The following is a 21,874-nucleotide window of genomic DNA, read 5'->3' on the forward strand; positions in this document are numbered from 1 at the left end:
GTTACTAATATTTGAAGCATAACCTTGTGGAACCTTCACACTTCTTAAAGAGTTACAAAAACTTTGTTTTTCTTTTTTAGAAAGATTGTGATAGGCTGGGGGCAGATAGGTGCGTCTTCCTATTGTCTATGGATGTAACTCAGTTCGGATTCTCATTTCAGCCAAATCTTGTCTTGATTTTATTCCATCTTTGGTCTTCCCTTTCACGTTTAATAAAGTTCTTATGACACTGTCACAAACATTTTTTTCTACGTGCATCACATCAATACAATGTCTAACATCAAGTTTAGACCAATAAGGAAGATTAAAAAATATTGATCGTTTCTTCCAAACATTCTTTTGCAGATGTACTTTTACGATGTTTTTCGAATACAATGTCAATGTTTTTGACTTCATTGTACACCTCTTCACCATTCTGGGGTCTATAGAGAACCTCATCCTTGGCACTTCCATTGAATGTTTTTTTCAATCTACGATAAAGGTGATTGCGAGGAAGGAATTTCCGATGTCTTGTATAAATCGTCTTCTGACCATGCTTCAATTGAAGATAACTAGTGTTTTCTTCACAAATCGGACATGCAAAATGTCCTTTAACACTATAACCGCTGAAGTTTCCATAGGCTGAGAAATCATTTATAGTGCAAAACAACATTGCACGCAAACAGAAATTCTCTTCAACATCTGAATCAAACACTTCGACACCTTCTTCCCACAACAATTTCAAATCATCAATTAAAGGTTTCAAGTAAACATCAATGTCATTGCCAGGTTGTTTAGGACCAGATATCATCATTGACAACATGACATATTTTCTCTTCATGCACAACAAAGGAGAAAGATTGTATATGATCAACATAACTGGCCATGAACTATGCTTGCTACTTAAGTTCCCGTACGGATTCATACCATCAGTTGCAAGTGCAAGTCTTAAGTTTCTTGGATTTGTACCAAATTCTGAAAATGTTTCATCGATCTTCTTCCACTATGGTGAATCTGCTGGGTGTTGAAGAAAATTATCGCACTTTCTTCCTAAAACGTGCCATTTAAGGTTCTTTGCATCCTCCTTAACAGAGAACATACGTTTGAACCTAGGTATTATAGGCAAATACCACATCACCTTATCAGGTGCACCATCGTTACCTTCTTCATCAGTGTTTTTGTCAGATTTCTTTTTAAAACGGCTTAAACCACATGTTGGACAATACTTTAGCGAAGCAAGCTCCTTGATGTACAAAACAAAATCATCGAGGCAAGCATGTATCTTCTGATATTGAAGATCCATTGGACATAAAACTTTTTTGGCCTCGTAATTACAAATAGGAAGAGTATTTTTTTCTGGAAGCATCTCCTTCAGCAACTCCAACAAATCGGTGAAACTTTTATTGGTCCATCCGTTCGTTGCTTTTAAACAAAACAACTTCAAAGTTGCAGAAAAACGTGTAAAGTTCGTACAGCCTAGGTACAATAGTTGCTCTGAATCATTGATAAGAGAATCGTACAAATTAGCTCTTCTAAAGTTATCTTCACCAACATCACGTATCATGTCCTCTAAATGATCACTCATTCATTCTTCCACATAATTTGTTCCTCGTGACATCATAGGATGGTCCAATACTTCTCCATGCCAAGTCCAAACGGTATACGTTCTCGTTATGCCGAACATGAATAAATGATCATGCAAAATGTCTAAGTCTTGTCGTATTTGATTAAGACAACGAACACAAGGACAAAAATATGTCCCGTTCACAAACTTTGAATTTCTTTAAAATATTGCAAGAACACCGAAACACCCTTCTCATATTCTTCAGAGATGCGACATGCATTCATCCAGCTTCAATCCATACTATGTTCGTAACATACTTCATCAGTTTCAATTTTTAACGCTCACAAGGTTAGACCCTACTCATTCAGAAAAATTATTTTTCATAAATTGCTAAGACATGTGCAAAGAAGTCTACATCATAATTCTGGTAAAATTTCGGCAGCAATTCGCATTGGTCTTCGAAATACACGAAATGAAAGTAGTCAAGGATGACCATAATCAAATATGGATCCGGAGAACAACATAAATAATGAACCGAAATTTCATCAGTCTTATGCATAAACTCCAACGTACATGTTATATCAAATTTATTATAAATAATTTTCCCAAACTGTCCAATCGCACAATTCAAAATTTAATACAAACGATTAAAAGATTAATCGTTTGTGTTAAATTTCAAACGGGAACTAAGTTTCACTCAGTGATTTGATACTAGTGCATGCCAATTATAATAACACAACTAAACTTAATCACATGCATATACTAACAATCTGCAAACACATGCATACCTAAAAGTTCATATGAAATCATACAAAAAAAAGCCAATAAAATGTGAATTCACTAATGCCAACATGCATACACAAAAGCCAATAATATCCATACAAATTAAGTTTTCAACAAACAAGCTAACCTTTTTAGCATATTATATATAACCAATTGAGGCAGATGAAGTAGTGCACGCCCAATTATAGGTCAGAAAAGCAACCCAAAAACAGTCCAAAATGCAACCCAACAAGACGCCAGAAACTGCAACAAAACGCAACCAAACAAGACGCGAGAAACTGCAACAAAACGCAACCAAATATAATTTTAATCGATTCAAATGAAAGATTTTTCATCAAAGACTAATTCAATCGGAGCAAAACTAAATTTAAACGGTAAAAAACAGAAAAAACGAACCTCCAATATAATGTCGCGACAGAGAAAAGCTCGACGCAGAAGTGGTAACTGCTCGCGGGTTCGCGTTCTGAAGTTTAAGTTACTATAGACGTCGGTCCTCTCACTAATTTGATGTCTTTATGATTTAAATATTAATATTGCCACGGATTATAGACGTCAGGTCTATGTGCACCTGACGTCTAATTGGACATAAACGTCAGTTAGGAGGGGCACCGACGTCTATGTCGCAGACCATTAATGACACTCAACTACCTGTCAGGTTAGAGACGTCTGTGAGTGTCACTCGACATCTAACTCGTGACTGTTCACCAACCTCTAAGACCTTTAGACGTCGGTGGTTGTCATGTCGACGTGTAAACTAGACTATAAACGTCGCATTGTCCTTACCCGACGTCTATATCTCGGCTATTCACCTACCTGGCAGACCTATAGACGTCTTTGTTTAAGGTCCCCGACGTCTATAGTTTTTTACTCATCGGGTATATCTGGCACCGACGTCTATGTGCCCCACTTATTTACGAAGTTACCACCGATCATCGTGTTACATTGATGGACCAAATAACCAACGTCTATGAGATGACGTTAAACAACGTTTTTCCACTAATGACATGACTTTATATATAAAAAAAAATTCATTAAAGTATCAACATATACTAATAAAACTTACCTAAACATTTAGTGTTTTTTAATCATCTATAAATAATATCATTAAAGTATCAACATATGTCAAAATATTAATCATAAATTGCACTCTTCGAAGAAAAACTTTAATTATGATTAACTTTCTTACAATTAATTAGTTTCATAATAGATCTAAAAGATTGAAAAAGTCTCATTAAAAAGCTAAAATTCTTTCATAAAACCATTATAATTTTATTATTATTATTATTATTATATATATATATATATATATATATATAAAAGGTGTTACATCTCATTTAAGAATATAAAATTATTAAATAAAATATTATAAAGTTTGATAACAAATAATTAAAAACATATATGATATATTAATATAATTATTCATCTTAATAATTATAGTAATATAATATGTATACATCAATTATAAACCAATTGTGACTTTTCAAAATAAAATAATTTTTCTACAAAACATCTAAAAAAATTATAAACTACTTCTTCACATTTTTACCTTTCTCCGAAGGCATGTCATCGCTTACCACATCATCTACTTATACTGTGGAGTAATCATTGCAAAAGAACAACAAAACACACAAGAATACAAGGTAAGCTAGTGAATAAAAGAATTATCATAAGACATTTAAACTATATCAAATATAAGTTAAGCATGGGTAAGGTACGATAAATTACATATTTTCCCACAACAATTAATACTAAATTTAATTATCCAGATATATGTCCTTAACATCGGAACTATTTGAAGGTACGTACCTCTGGTGGCTTCTAGGCTCTACGAAGCCTATCCTCAAGGGGTTATTTCCTAACCACACATAAGATTAATCCCCTTCGCACCTAGGACCAAACATTGTCCTTAGAATCTCTCACTACTCTTCACGATATAACACATTCTACTTTATCTAAATGTGAATGGTTACTTAAATGTCAAGATACCTTCTCATGGAATCTCATATATCAAGGCATACAATAAAATTATTATCACAAAGAATTTCTCCTTGAAAATTCCTCCAACATTATCACTATATATATCCACAATAATCACCACATCAATCAAACACAATGATAATCATAAACATCCATAAAGTTTGTTATAAATATATCTCAAATAACCAAAGAAGAAAAGATATCCAATATACACACTTGAGCTCAAAAGTGGCGCTCAACACCAAACCTTTCACAAAAAGGTGGCCCTCAACATATTCTTCTCGCAAAACTAGGCACTCAAAGGTACAATTTTGGCGTTCAACGGTCTAGAGTAGAAATTCTCAAGACCTATAGTACCAACATGGTGATCAGCGACACCCTGCCACCACTCAATGTTGAAGCGTCACAAAACAAAACTTTCAGCATCACCCTGGCATCGCTCAGGGTTATACCATATATTATAAAATTTGTACTTTTAAAGAGAATTTTAACTTGTTTGATTGATCAAATTGGTACTTTTTTCTTAGTGAATTAGTTCAAAATAGTTATAGGCATGAAAACAAGTACCACATACTCAATTGTTCAGATTATAACTCTCTTAAACGCACAAAATTCCAATCCTAACCAACAAATCAAATTTCAAAGAATTCACAGTACACAATTCACAATCAATCATCCTTACCACAAAACCAATTCATTAAAACAATTACAATTCATCTCTAACTTGAAATCAATCAATGACATGCATTCATAAACTTAACAATACAAGTATGAAAGACTTAAGTATTAGCTTCCCTTATCTTTGAAAATAGACCAAACAAGTCAAATTCCTTATAAAGCCTTTAAATGCACAACAAATCCTATCTACTTGTAGGAACAATATAAAAATGACCTGAATATATCATTAGAACTATGGATAATAGTAAAGAAATACGTAAGTGGAAATTTTTCCACATACAGAGAAAGAACCAACTTGAATCTAGAAAATGAACAAAAAACTAATTTACCTAAACTAAGAAACTGATCAGTATGAATGAAGAGCTCGTCATAAAAATTACTCGAACGATCTTAAATTTTCAAACAAATAGGTATGAGTCATATATAGAGAAAAAAGAGTTTTAGGAAAAATGTTTCTAAAAAGAATTATGTTTTTAAATAATAAAGTATTGAAATTTATTTACGATACTCATGTCATATAACACATGTTTTTTCGTACATACAAATTTGATATTACGTTGAAGGAGTAAAGCTTTTGGTACTAATATCATTAAAAAGGATTAATATTGTAATTGCACATTAAAAAATGTTAAAAGGGGAATAAAAAAGAGTGGGATGATACGGCATTTGAAAACGTAAGAGGTACGAAAAGCAATTTTGAATAAAAAAGAAAAAGAAAAAAAGTACAATGATTGTTGTGAGTAGGAAGAGGCACATGCATTCTTAATTCATCCAAAAGAGTTCAATGATTTTGTCCTGCTACTCACAAAATATCAACCAACAAATTAATTATTATTTTATTATTATCATCATAATAAAAAAAAATACAATAATACTTAATTTTTTAATATGCTAATATTAAAAGATAAACAAAACACACTTATGCTGTTACTTCTAACTTTTCTTCATTTGTGTTAGGATTTAAAAATAATACTAAGAATAAAAAAGAAAAATAATTTATATAATTTATAGATTATGTCTTTATCTCATGAGTTCGTAACAAATAAGGCAACTTTGTTTTGCTTTCGTCAATCAATCATTATCATTCATTCATCTCAACGTCAACGTTTACACTTTGTGTCCGTACCACACATCATACCAATTATTGTTTTCCATATTATTTTCATTAAATAATTTAAATATATACCAAATTATTGTTTTCCAAATCAAGGTTCAATAAAGAAATATAAATCTTTTAAAAATATTATTAATAAAAAATTTAACTTATTCAACGGAAGAATGTAACTGAAATTAACGTGTCGCCAAAATTCTTATTAAGACATTGAGGGTTCTATATTCTTAAAATGAATACTAAATCTTAATTGCTTAATTAGACTAATTATTTCAAATGTACAGCCGTGTTTTGTGTACCACAAATTAAAGGGGTATCTTTGCAAAAAGATGGATAATACATTAATTAGTAACCTTTTAAATTGAAAGTTTTCTCAAAACATATCAATTTAACATATGTGCCATGTTCATGTAAATCTTTTTATTATAGATAATTAATTTAATTTAAAAAATAAATTTAAATAAACAGTATCCTAAAACAATTAAATAGTAAGATAATTGATTTAGTTTAAAAAATAGTTAAGTTCAAATAAATATTCACTCACAAATATAATGAAAATGATAAAATAATTATTTTAGTTTAAAAAGTATTATTTAAAAGTAAAATCGAAAAAATTGTCTACACTTTTTAATTATTAATTTCTTATATTATATTATAATAGATAATATAAATAAATACAACACATTATATATATATATATATATATATATATATATATATATATAAAGTTAAGCTTTTTTAGTTGGTACATTTTAATAAAGTGTGTCGAGGTTTAGGAGACAAAAAAAAATTTTAAGGTTAAGAGTGTTTGAATAATTTTTATTCTCAAAACTAAAAAAAATAACAAGAAACTCCAAACCCTTACTCACCTTTCTCTCATCCCTTGTTCCTCTCAACCTTTTTTCTTTCATCTCTCTCACTCCAACATTTTCTCTGTTGGAAAAAATAAAAAACACCATCTAATCGTAATCCACTTTCCTCACTTATCCAATTTGTTTCTTTCTTATCTTCATCTTCTCTCACATCTACACATAGCAACCTGTGACACCGCAATTTATTGTTCTTACTCTATTCGTTCATTTGTTTTCCACTTTAATAACAAAATAATTTATGATCAATAAACTAATTAGCCTTGTTTGAGTATAATGCAAGTATTGATGTATAAAATGTTTTAACAAGATATTCATGTTTTATTAATAACTTAACTCTTGTATATGAAAATATTCAAAGGTGAAAAATGTGTGAAGAGGTATTTTAAGATGTGATATTAATTTAAATATTAAATAATGATTTAAATATGTTTTTAATTATTAAACTTGGATGTGATATTGTAATTTGTTCATATTCCAAATTTTGATATATTTGGGTTTAAATTTTGAAAGTAAATGAATATAGTCATTTTAGTTTAATAACAGTAACTTTTTAAACTTGTTAAACAATTTTTTAGATTAAAATTTGAATTAAAACATGTCAAATAATGTACACAATTTAAACGTATACCTAAAACTTGTTTGACACATTAAACAAATTTAACATAATTGACTTAAAAAAACTATGTTTATTCATTTTTAAAGTTTTAAGACTAAAATATATCAAAGTTTGAAACATAAACAAATTATAATTTTAAGTCCAAATTTAAAAATTAAAAACATATTTAATCTTAAAATAATTTGATAATTAGAAATATACCAAGTGTTAACCTAAAATGGTCGAAGCCAAATACATTATTTGAGATGTTTGTCTAGCCATATAATTGTTTGTAAGATTCTTTGATATCCGTAATAGATAATATAACTGTTAATGATTATGTATTTTCTTTCATACATACTTTGAGATTATATAAATTATTTCTTTTTCAACTAACTTATGTACTTTGTTAAGTGACTATAATAATTGATTTCCACATGAGAACACACAAGCATGTGGGTAGGGAAGAATCTCATGAAGAACAATAGAGAAGAGATGATAATTATGATTTGGCAAAAAGTTAAAAGTATATATATAAAAATAAATAAAAGATATGAAATTATGGGGTTAGAAGTGTTTCTTTTGTACTAGTCCATACGACTCTAACTTTACCAGCGAAGCATGTCCACGAACGAACAGAAAACATGAAAAGTATATATGGTGAGGAAATTTTGACGTACTAAACAGAAATTTGGTGGCAGTAAGAAGTGGAAGATTAAACAGTTTATATAATTAGAAAAAGGGTGGAAATTGGTACGAATGGAAAGTGCTGTGTTTATGGGATTTTGCAGAGTTACTTTGTGAAAAGAAAGTGGTATTAGCATTAGCCTAGGAAAATGTTCTTCCTTACCCAACCACAACAGATGCTCCTAAGATACACACACATCCTATCTTATCTCTGCCCTTTTTATTCTTGCTTTTCAACCTACACATTATTCTATCTATGTATCTATATATAGGCTACATCAGAATTAGTTAATTTCACCAAAGTCAATGAAAAAAATATATATAAGCAGTATGAAGATATTTAAATATTGAGATAAGACTTGGTATTTTTGTGTGAAGTATGGTTTATTTTAGAGTTTGAAAATATTTTACTTCTATTATGTAAAAAAGATCTCAAAATATTAGAGAAAAAAGTGTGTTTAAATTATTCTTCACTTCAACTTCTAAACCATATATTATTATTGGATAATGATACTTTGATAACATTTTAACACATTTTATGTGTCATTCTGTGATTGGTCCATATTGGTGTTTATAATTATTACTAATGATTGTGGAGTAATTTTGGACCAATCACATAGTCATACGTAGATGATGTTAAAATGATGTCAAAAAAATGTTGTCAAAGTGTCATTATCCATTACTATTAGATATATTGAAAGAGTAAAGATAGGTAAAATAATAATATCAGTAATAATACAATTTCATCATTTATCAATTTTTTTTTTCTTTTCCACATCAAAATTCTTATTTGAGTTATTTGTTGTCTTTGAAATATTAGAAGGAATTAGGATTTTAGAATTTGAATTGATAATTGAAATCCTAATAAATTGAAAACAATATTAAAAATGTGTGATGTGACTATAAGTAAAACAGTGTAAAAGACATACTACTAAATGGATAAAAGATTTTTTTTTTCCAAAAGATGTCATTATGTTCACAAATGAGTTAAAGGCACATTAGAGATAAAATTACATAAAAGAATCACTCACAAAAATATAATTTTGATTTAAAAGTATAATTCAAAGCAACATTTTTACATTGGACACCCTAGGGTTTGACGTAAAATTTTAGATTAGACCATAGGACATTCTTTATAACTTTCTTTATAATCTATGTGAATAGTTTCTTCTTTCTTAGTTTCTATTCTTCGTCAACCACTAGTGCAAAAATGTTGATTAACGTCACCCCTTAAACGTCGGTTAGGAGTAAGTTCAACGTATATTGATAATCGGTGACATTTTCGTAAATAAGTTAGCCATATAGACGTTAGTTAGGAGGTGCCCTGACGTCTAGTCATTTATACGTCGAAGTTGTCCTAAGTGACGTCTATATGTCTGACAGGGTGGGTGAAAAGTCATTTCTTTTAGAGATATAGACGTCAGTTGGACGGGGCCTCGACGTTTGTATGGTGAAAATTAATGGCTATTCACCTACCTGCCAGACATATAGACATCAGTTAGGACATCTCCGACGTCTATATGTCTGCCAAGGTGGTGAATAGTCATTTTTTTCTGCCTTGTAGACGTCGGATCCCGCCAAACTGACGCCTATATGACGGACATTAATGGCTATTCACCTACCTGTTAGACCTATAGACGTCGGTTAGGAGATACTCGACGTCTATATGTTTGCCAGGCAGGTGAAAAGTCATTCCTTTCTGTCATATAGACGTCGGATGCCTCCACACTAACGTCTATAATCGTATATAGACGTTAGTGGCCTTAGTAGTCGACGTCTATAAGCTCCGCAAATATTAATTTTTAAATCACAAAGACGTCAGATTAGTGAGGTCACCGACGTCTTTTCCATATAGACGTCGGGCTTGTGTGCAACTGATGTCTGATTTCTTGTTGAAACAGTGATTGTGAACCAGCAATTTTGCGCACTTCATCGTCTTCCTTGGCTTTTCTCTCCACTCCATTGAATTTACAGGTGCGCTTAATCTCTTTTGATATGGTTAAACTTGTTTTTAATCCGATTAAATTAATCTTTGATGTATTATCTTTCATTTGAACCCATTAAAATGTGTTTTCGTTGTGTTTTGGTGCTGTTTTTCTTGTGTCTTTGGGTAGCGTAGTGCACCTTCTCCCTTTACCAGTTTCCTCCTAAGAAAAACTTACGTTTTTTGAATCTCTCATGGCATTCCAACCCAAAGAAGAACCTGGGTCATTGCATAGAGCCATTCCCACCGCCAATGAAAAAGAAAACGGTGAGAATACAGTGCCACCGTATTCTTTTTCATTGGCGGTCGGAGTGGACCTAGGCAACGACCCAAGTTCGTCTTTGGGTTGAAATGTCATGAGAAATCCAAAAGACGCAATTTTTTCTTACGAGGAAACTAGCAAGGGAAGGAGGTGCTACTACGCTACCCAAAGACACGAGAAAAACTGCATCAAAACACAACACTTCATAGTCGTCGGTTATTGTAATGAATGACGTCGGGCAATGCAATGTTTGACGGCTAGGGGTGCCCTTAGACGTCGGTTAGTGTAAGGTCTGATGTCTTTATAGACGTCGAGCTTTGGCCTAAACCGACGTCTATAGCGACGTCGCACCTGCAGAAATTTGATGTTCCATTAATGTTACCCGTAAAGACGTCATTTTGTGAGGCGACGTTAAAAGCCCAAAATAACTGATGTCTAAAGTTCATTCTACACTAGTGAACATTCTTCTTTGAGATTAGTGATGTAGACCTTCATTTTATTTTTGAAATTACATTGTGAGTGCTTTTTAAGGTTAGTAATAGAATCCAAATTATTTTATTAAAATTAAGCCAATTAATTAATGATTAATTAACAATTAATCTTCTGTAATTAAGCTAATCAAATTCCTAAAATTAAGTTATTAAATCTTCTGTACTTATGTTATGTATAGTCACATAACTAATTTAGATTACACTTAAATGTATATATACATATCTTCAATGAATAATAATTTACACATTCAAGTTATCTTTCTCTTTTACATGATATCACTAGCCTTTCTCATTTTGTCTTGTATCCTTGCATAGTGTACTTGTCAACAATCGTTGTTTGGTTCTATATCTTGTCTTTGGTTTATTTGAGCCTTTTCATGGAGTAACAACCTATTGCCTTCTTTCCTTTGGGCTCATTTTATGCTGACTCTTGAAGAATTTGACCTATCAAAGATGAAAACCATGACTTCTCACATTACCATGCACACTTCCTCCCCAATAGACATTGATCACTCTTCTCTACAACACTTCAATCGTTGCTCAAACAATCATTCTAGCTCTGCTCGCAATCGCAACAATCAGGGCCGCTCTGATGGACATGATCAACACAATAAATCCCGCTTAAATGGTTCATTTCGTTCGTTTGGCTCTCCTGCTGTAATTCCTTCCCCATCATGACAACCACCTCAATATGTCCCTTGGAATCCTTCGGGTTGGACTCCCTTTCCTTAGGGCATGCCTCCTTGTCCTTATCTACATCTCAGTAGACTTGCCCCACATGACCTTTGAAGTAAGTTGGCATTCTAGGTTAGAGTCCTTAATCCTCACACCATGTCCCTGACACCTCCTAGCAACACATGGTACATGGACACTAGAGCCTCATCACATTCGATGACATCACAAATCGCTTGTCTTATTCTAATTTGAACCAATTAAATCAAACACTTATTATTGATAGTGGTCAAGGTATTGCAATTCAAAGCTCTGGTCATATAACCCTTCCTATCTTAAATCACAATAAACCTCTTAACCTTAACCACGTCTTGTACACACCTACTAAAAAGTTAATTTTTGTGTAACAACTCACTACCGACAATAAGTTTATGTTTCCTTTAATCCTTTTGGCTTCTCTATTATTGATTTCAAGAAGGGGATCTCTCTTTTGAGATGTGACAGTGTTTATGACCTGTATCCCATCACTAATCCAACTCATTTTGCTAGTCTAGCTTCTGGTGTCTGACATAGTCGTCTTGGTCATCACAATTCTTCTATTTTACAGTCTTTTCATAAGAATAAGTTCATTTCCTCTGAACATTTGAACTCAAAAATTACTTGTGATTCATGTGTGTTTGTCCAACATGTTAAGTTGTCTTTTGTGTGATCTAGTGCTATTGAAGCCTTTTTATATTTTACACAATAATCTTTTTGGACATTACCCGCTTTAAGTTTTTTTTGGTCATCACTATTATGTTTTATTTTTGGATGATTCCTCTTATTTCATGTGAATGTTTCCTTTAGGTAATAAGTCTCAAGTTTTTAAAAAGTTCACATCCTTTAATAATCAAATTCAAACACAATATTCAAAAAAAAAATTGAATGTTTTTAATGTGATAACAAATGTTAATAATACAATACTTTGTTTCATTAGTTTTGTGATGATAATGACCATATTTTTCGATTCTTTTGCTCGCATACTTCTTTCCAAAACGGAAAAACAAAAGCGTAAAATATGAATCAATAACAATATGATTCACACTCTATTTGCTAATTTGTTCGTTACTCCTTCAGTTTGGCATCATGCCCTTCAAATGACCATTCTTCTTAATATACTTCCTTGAAAGACTTTATCTAATCGGTCTCTCACTCAACTTGTGTATCATCGTGATCCCTCATATACACATTTGTGAATCTTTGGTATTCTTTGTTATCTTTTGTTTCCCTCTCCTACCATTAACAAACTGCAACCACAATCGACTCCATGTGTTTTCTTAGGATATTTCCTTAATCATAAAGATTATAAATGTTTTGATTTGTCGAAAAAAAATAATAATTTCATGACATATCATTTTTTATGAAACACATCTTCCATTTACACATCTTACCTTATTTCTATACAAGCATTTGATACGATGATATCACATGGATCAGAGAATAAAAATCTAACATATTTTAGTCAATTAAATGAATTCATAATAAAAAATGAGTTAGTAGATGAAAAAAAAAAAAATATATATATATATATATATATATATATGTTTAATTCATTTCTTTGTCCCCAGTTTCGTTGCAGTGTATCAAGTTGGTTCTACCTTTTAAAAAAGTTTCAATTGCGTTCACACCTGGTAAAATTTGCCTCAATCAAGTCCCTTCCGTTAAATATAAACAAACGAAATTAAGTGTTTGATGATGTGGCAGAAGACAATGGTAAAATGGCAAAAAAGTATGGTAACGTGGCAAAGGAGGAGGTGTATGTGGATGTCCTAGGTGAAGTAGCCTGACGAGCTTACAAGTGGCAGTAGCGAAGTATGTCTTCTTCTTCTTCTTTGCCTTCTTCTTGTTTAAGGTTTGGAGTTTATTGTTGTGTGTTGATAGTAGTGTGGTGGGTATTGGTTGGCAAAGTCTTCTTCGCCAACAATTCTCTTGGTGCCAAAGTCTTCTTTAGCTCCATCAAGGCTTGTGGAGAGGGCATATCATTGGTCGGGGAATCACGCATAGTTATATTGGACATCCATCTTAATCCTTCAGTTACTCACCAAGCTATTAGTCGTGCATTCAAACCTGGCCAGCAGAAGACAGTCTTTGTGTATCGATTGGTGTCTGCTGATTTTCCAGAAGAGGAGGATGACAACATTTGTTTCAAGAAGGAATTAATTTCAAAAACGTGGTTTGAATGGAACGAGTACTGTGGTGATCGAGCATTTGAAATTGAGGAAGTTCTTTTGAAAGAGTGTGGCGATCTTTTTATTAAGAGTCCATTACTTGGAGAAGACGTAAATGTCAGTGACCATTCCTCCCCTCTCCTAATTTTTGTATATAATATACTCTACCAATCACTTTTTTTTTCTAATGTTTGTTTATTTTTATGTCAGGTAGGATGGGTAGGCAATTATTTTTCATTTTCATGTGATTGTGAGTAAAATTTTCTGAACTTGTTTGTGTTGTTGTATCCCTGCTCGCTTATTATTTGCCAATCATACAATTATGTTTTAATATTTGTTTTATTTGTATGTGTCTGATAGAAATTAGCTTCTGATGAACAATAATGAGTTGACAAATATACTCCCTAATACTTTGGGGGACCATAAACAAATAATTTCATAGAGCATAATGGAGGGCCACAACGAAAATGGGACACCACAAACAAAGCAACAATAGACATAATGGGGACAATAACGAAAGCAACCAAACATAAATCAAACTTTATGGGGGACCACAACAAAAGCAACCATACACAGGACGAAAGGTACCATACAAACACCTTCGAATGGAACGACTTCACTTTTCAAAATATCACACCAACAATGCGAAATGCGCGTCTAAATCCCCAAATGTGGTTCTGTTTTCAAAACCCCTATTGTGATTGCTCTTTGCTCGTAATGTAGACGATGGAATGTCTTCGATGATGAATTCAACAACTCTCTATCACAAATCCTTATTTGTTTTCCTTCATAAAACCCCTAATTGTATTAACATTAACATTTCTCCAATTGTAAACCCTATTTAATTCACTTATACCTCACAATTAATATTCCCACAAAATAACACGTTAGTATTGTCTTCTACCACATCATCAAACACTTAACTTTATTTATTTTATATTTAACAAAAAAATTTAATTGAGACAAATTTGACCAAAAATGAACGTAATTAAAACTTTTTTAAAAAGTTAGACCAACTTAACACACTACAGCGAAACTAAAAAAAAAAAACAATTAATATATATATATATATATATATATATTACCTTTTAATAACGTTTTTATTGAAACAAGTATTTTTGTTTTTGACATCCATAATAAAAAAATATATATTTTAACTACAGAATCTCATAATTGAAAAATCATTGGTTTAGGTCATTGGAAACCTTCTCTTACGTGATGTCCACTTATCTAGTGATTTTAAATCAAACGTTATATCCTCTGTCTTATGTTTTTTTTTTCTCTCCATTTATATTCCTACTTTTTTTATTCTGAAATTAAATACCCTCAACTAACTAAGCCCACAAACTAGTGGAAGTCGTATATATTATTATTACACTGACAAGGATTGACATAAATCACCAACTAAAAAGTTGATGAGTTCAGACCTGCGATCAACTTTTTCTCATTAAAAGCCTTGTCTAAGGATGTTTACAATTCCAAGAGTAATAATCACTTTATAAGTATTTTTTTAAAAATAAAAATTTTACCCTTTTTGGTAAAGAAAAGTTACCTTGGAATTAGTAATAAATAACCAATAAAGCACACACACTTTTTCTGGTCCATTGTCTTGAAAATCCAAGTATACTAATTTTATACACTTTCCCACCAAACATTTCCCCATACCATACCCTAAGGTTTTGAATGTTTGTGAAAACATGTAAACTGTGATTTTATCGAAGTGGCCACAAACAAATTATGTTGCATGGTACATGGTCGATAGAAAATAATAAAAAAAAGCAATATAATGCTTGCTAACTTCAGTGAGACAGAGATCTTTTCATGTTGGCCAACTTTTTCTGGCATTATAATAGAGAAGATGACAAGTTGAGGGAAGAGGTTGTGGGCCATGTCTAAGTCTGTAATAGCTGTGTTCTAAGCTTACTTTTTCCACGTAAAGAATAGCCATGAGTTTTCTTTATCCAAAGTTTGGCTGCAAATGCATGAATTCTGCTACCTATCTTTTTCTATTCCACATCTCATCGATCATATCTATCTATATCTATCTTCATATCATATCCCAGTTTGCACATGTTGTCACTTGTTAACACAACCTCAAATTCGATACATGCATGAAGGACATGTGTTGAAATAACTCTGTATGTGTCTATTGACCTTATAAGGTCCGAAACTCCGAATCTTCCACTTCATCTTAGGATTGTTTTGCCACAAAATGAGACAAATTATCAACCCATCCTAATATAGGAAACCACTTTTTCTACTTCTAAATCCAACAGTTTTTCTTCTCTTCTAAATCGTTTGTAAACTTTCCATATACAAAATAAATTACTCCAATCATTAGTATGCATATCGATCAATATTCTAAAAAAACATAAATAGAGTTAAGGAAAGTGTTATGCTGGATGATTCTTGTCTCAACAATTTCACAAATTTTGTTGAATTCTTCGTCTCATTCAATCTATAACATTAGTATTACTTTTAAGGTTAATGGTTTTAATTCTTTTTAACATTAGCATAACTAGAAGAGATATTTTGTCCATATCCAATTCTCTTAGTTTATTTAACCTTTTTCTTAGGATTTATTTATTTTTTTCTAAACTTATATTTTTATTTTATTTTTGTAAGATTGCTCACGAACACCTCTTCTTCATGCTATATTCCTCATTTGAATTTGTAAAAGGTAATTCCTTTTGTGGGAAATTGTGTCAATAAATACAATTAACTAATTTTTTTCATTTTATTCATCACATAACTTCTAATTAATCTCATAAAAATAAATTGCGTCAATAAATTTTTTTTATAACAAATGCATCTTAACATAAATAGAGAGAGAATAGTAAGATTAGGTGACCAACGCGTCAATTCGAGTACACATGGCCAACTTTAGCCAACTTGCTGTGGTTGGTTCTCCTTTGGAATAGTAGGTAAGACTATATTAAACAGAATAATTTTTTTTTTGGTATCTTTATTCTTACAAAAGAAACCAAATAATTTACTTTGTATGATATTTTTAACATAATTATTAGAGAAAATAGTGTATACACAATAGTGTTATTGGTAAGTTATGTTATTGATACATATAAATGAATAATTAAACAAAATAGTTTATATATTTTAATATAGAGAACGTAGGTTATTCAGCAGTACCTTTAAAATAAATTATGTGACGACATTAAGGTAACATTAGATCTCCCAATACATTTTGAAATTAAGTAAAAATACAAATTAAAAAATTTTAATTTTAGTGATTACATGATAGAATTTGTTAATAATTTGGTTTTATATTTAAGTTTTTATTCGTTTTGATCTTTATATAACTTAATATTTTTTGTTAATTAGAATTAATTCGGTATCTTCTATTAAATAGCGTTAACGTGATTTAAAATGTGATTACGTTAGTTTGATAATAAGTTTAATTATTAATTTAGTTTATATATCTTTTTTGAATTCAAATAAGTTCTTTTATTGTTTAAATAGAGATAATATGATTGATTTTGTGAAATTAGTGTTAATATATATCCTTAGGAAGTGACTGTATATGAATCCAAATCTTTCCCCTCTTCAATCTCTTTTACTCCCGTAACATAATCTTAATGAGATCATGTCCTTCAGATTCAAAAATTGACTTTTTTTTTTTATATATTTAAGATCACAAATTTAAGATATTTGTTTTTGTTTATTGAATTTTCGAAGATGAACACATAAATCCAATTATGACTTTTAGATTTATTTCTATGATATATGGAGGATGACACTGACTAAAAATTGATTATATTGTCTCCATATAAAAAGTATAAGAATTTAATTGAGTAAAAAAAAATGTAAAGACCAAATTACTAATTAAACATTTTATTATACTGACATACATTTACATTCTAAATTATATTAATGTCAATTTAATAAAAATAACTGCATTATATTTTATTAATAAATGTTAAACTCAATTGAATTAAAAGCAAAGTATAATAAATAAAAAATCTAAATATAGTAATAAATTATAATTAAATCTAAGTTTAAATCTTTTTTGTCCCTAAATTAAGTTCTGATGTTCAATTTAGTCTTCGCTTTTAAAAATGTAAAATCTTTACTCCTTATGATATGAAAAATGAAATCAGTCCTCATGACATCACTTAATGAACAAAAAATCACAAGTTTTCATACCTAGGTATCCAATATTTTGTGATTTGTTAACGGAAGGTGTTATGAACAACAAATCACTTCATGAAAAACTTGTGATTTGTTAACGGATAGAACTGATTTGATACATTTTTCATATCATAGGGACTAAAGATTGACATTTTTAAAAGCAGAAACTAAACTGAACATCATAACTTAACTTAGGAAAAAAAAAAGATATAAACCTTAAATCTATATAATATTTTGAAAGAAAAGGTGAATGAAGAATTGATATTTTTAACCGGGAAATTTAATAAATGAGAGGGCCTCTTGCAAATTCTGGTACATGTAATGTCTGTCTTTATTTATTTATGGTTTCTGTAAAAAGGACATGGTACCTAAACCAAAGTGGGCATTGACATGACCAATTCCAACTCGTGAAGGGTTTTACTTGAGAATTTGAGAATTATGAATTAGATAGTGGTGAAATTGTTCCGTGACATGTTCAATCAAAATAATTGCGAGACCCAATGGTTATCATGCACTGTCTTGGAAGATCTATGTACCATGATTCATACACCATAAATCAAGTACAACTTTAGAATTATCTAAATTTCTAAGACAATTTCACCACAATGCTTTGAGTAGATATGCATAGGAGAATCACTATGTAATAACATTTCTATCTCACTCACCAATCAATCCATACAAAGAATATTACAAGAAAATACGTATTTTATGTGTACTAAAAGTTAACATTATTAAGTAAAAACTAATATGAATTAGTTAATAGTATTGAATTTGAAATGTATATGTAATTGATATTCCACTCTACTCGTAAACGTGAACTTATAAGTGTCAATTTTTAAAAACGAACTTTGGTGGTGTGAATTAGTTTTTAAATGACTTAATATTTCTTTTGGTCCTTGAAAGAGGAGTTGTGTTTAAAATAGTCTTATCTTTTTAAAAAAGTAATAATTGATCTCAACTTTTAAAAAAATTGTTCAAGTTAATCATTTTTACTTATGACGTTAAAAATTAAACGGTGCAGCTGCCCCACTAGGCAAAACTTAAAGATGTGTCAATGCTATATGATTACTTGACAGTAATAGGTTTATTGACGTGTAAAATTAAAATTGAGAGAAAATAAGTTGACTACGTGGCAATGAATTATGAGGGAGGTTAAAAAAAAGAGAGGTTAGGGTTCCTAATTTGGGGTTTCCTGTCCTGCGATTAGTGTTGGAAGAAGAATTGGAAAATTGAAAGAGGCTCCTCTCTCCCTAGGAGGTCTAGTAATGGAAACTGAAATGCCTCTTTTATCCTTAACTAGAACGGTTTCCAAAAATCATTTACTTGGAATTTACTTACTTGATCAAGTAACGACAATTCGTAAAATCGAGGAGCTGAAGTCGACAAATGAACCAGTTGGGGACTACTAGTTTTTCTTGGGATATTCAAGTTGGGGATGGAAATAGTTATATGATGAGATGACAGAAGGAGATTGGAACTTGAGTGAGGGTGCAACGAGACACTTAAATTGGTCGTGATTGCCATTTATTGACCATCCTTACTGTATCAATAACATTTCTTATGGTCTTGTTAATTGTATAATTGACTCACAATGCATATACTGTAGAAAATAACAGCCACATTCGTGGTTCATTAGAAGTAGTCTTTGGAGAGCCCAAAAAATAAGAAAATGTGTGCTTGGGTAAGTCATCCAAAGTTTTGTTTAGAGTTTTCTGGAATTTGGTTTTCGGAGGTTTTCAGTGGCTATGGATGGCTCGATTTGGGTTTTTTAGGTTTCAGTGGTTTCTTGCAAGTTTCGAAGGAGGAGACTTGGGTTTCTTTAGGTCTTTGCGATTTGGGTTTCTATAGGTCTCTACGATTTGGGTTTCGCCTTTTTGTTTCTGAGTTTTTTTCGAAAGTTTGGTAGAGAAGATGGTGGTGGTTTTTTGGTTTGGTTGCAATGGCACATGGAGGAGGAAAATGTGATCTGGTTGTTGGGAAGAAGTTTGTAGCCTTAGTATTGGTCTGAGGTGTTGACTGCGGCGGTTTGTGGCTCTAATGTTTCTAGATATAGCAAACCCGAACCCCTCTTTTTTTATTCTCGGTAAAAAAAAATGTCACGTCATCTAATTTTTTGTTACAATTTTAACCTTACTGCCACACAATTGTCATGCAACTGCCATGCATTCACATAGCATTGACACCTCATTAAGTTTAGTCCAGGGACAGTTGCACCGTTTAATTTTTGACGCCGTTAATAAAAAGGATTAACTTGAACAGTTTTTTCAAAAGTTAGGATCAGTTGTTACAATTTAAAAATAGTATGATTATTTTGAACACAACCCCTCTTTCGAGAGATCAAAGAGGTATTAAACCTTTTTTAAATTGACTAAAATAGTTTAGTATTAGCTAAGTTGATGTTAATGTTTTTTTTTTAATGTATTTAATTTATAGTAAAAAGATGTATTTTTTGTATTAACTTAATTTGTGTGGATTTAATTGATACTAATGATTTAATAAAGAAATATTGTACCTGCTTTCATTCTAAATAAAATAAAATACAAAGAAAAATAAAAGAAATTCTAAATGAAAAAGGAGAGTAGACGGAGAAAATGAATGTGTATGGAAGAAATAAATGTGGATGAAGGAGATGAGAAAAATGATATGGATGTAAGTATGAGTATATAGAAGATGAGTGTAATACAGATGAAGAATATGAGTATGGATGAAGAAGATAAGTGTGATCGAAAGAGGTGAGTATAAAAAAAAGATGAGTATTTAAGAATGAGATGAATGTGAAAAGACTTATATAAACAATAAATTAATTATGTTGGATTACAACAATGGTCTCTGAATATAGATAATTATATAGATATAAAAAAAAAATCTAGAAAACCTATCTATGTCAGTTCCTATTCCACCCAAACATCTACATCTAACACTTTACACTTGATTCATTTATTTTTTCTATTGAAATGAATAAATTCAAAATATGTATATACTTTTTTAAAGTTATTACTCAAATGTAGGAAACTTGAATGCTACTTGTTTTTTAGTTTACTGTATAAGAAAAGGAAAAAGTCTTTTTAATAATTTTTTAACAACTTTTTAACAACACGTGATAGTTTATGATTGGTTCATTTTAAATATTTTTTTTAATATAAATTTAAATAAAAGAATGAAATAATAACACATGTTTTATTGTAAAAAAATTATTAAAAAATATTGTTATCCATAAAAAAAATACTGTCTTTCTGAATCAGATTCATTATTTTGTTTCATGTGTCTCTTTTACTATGAATATTTTACTTCAAAAATATTTCTCATGAAAGAACTTTAACATACATGAAAGATATAAAAGTGGAGAAGTAGAAAATATATAATAATATAAAAGTGGAGAAAAAGACAGACAAAAAATTAACTTGGAGGAAGGAATAAACTTTTTTATTAGATCAAACAAAAACATAATCAAAAGGAAACAATGACCAATTTTTTGCATGTAACTGGAAAATAAAATGTTCATTATTCTGTCTTGTCGTTTATAAAAAACTACGATTCCTTAAACAGATTGTCAAAAAAGTGTTTGGAGCCTTTTAATTATTGTTTGGTGTCTTCAAACAAAAGACCCACGTGTTATCTTTGAGACAATAATAAGGTATTTGAATACATAAAGAGAAAGAGAAATTAGGACAAAAAACATTAGTTCATGAAAAATACATATCAATCTCTTATTGTAGTTTAAAAAGACATAAACTTGTATAAACACAAACATCATATATATATATATATATGGGTTTACAGTTGGTACGTTTTAATAATGTGTATTGCATTATAGTAGACAAAAATACCCTCATTTATCATGGATTCAAAGTTTTAAAGTTAAGGAT

This window comes from Vigna radiata, unplaced genomic scaffold, assembly GCF_000741045.1.
Source record: "Vigna radiata var. radiata cultivar VC1973A unplaced genomic scaffold, Vradiata_ver6 scaffold_194, whole genome shotgun sequence".
NCBI lineage: Eukaryota > Viridiplantae > Streptophyta > Magnoliopsida > Fabales > Fabaceae > Vigna > Vigna radiata.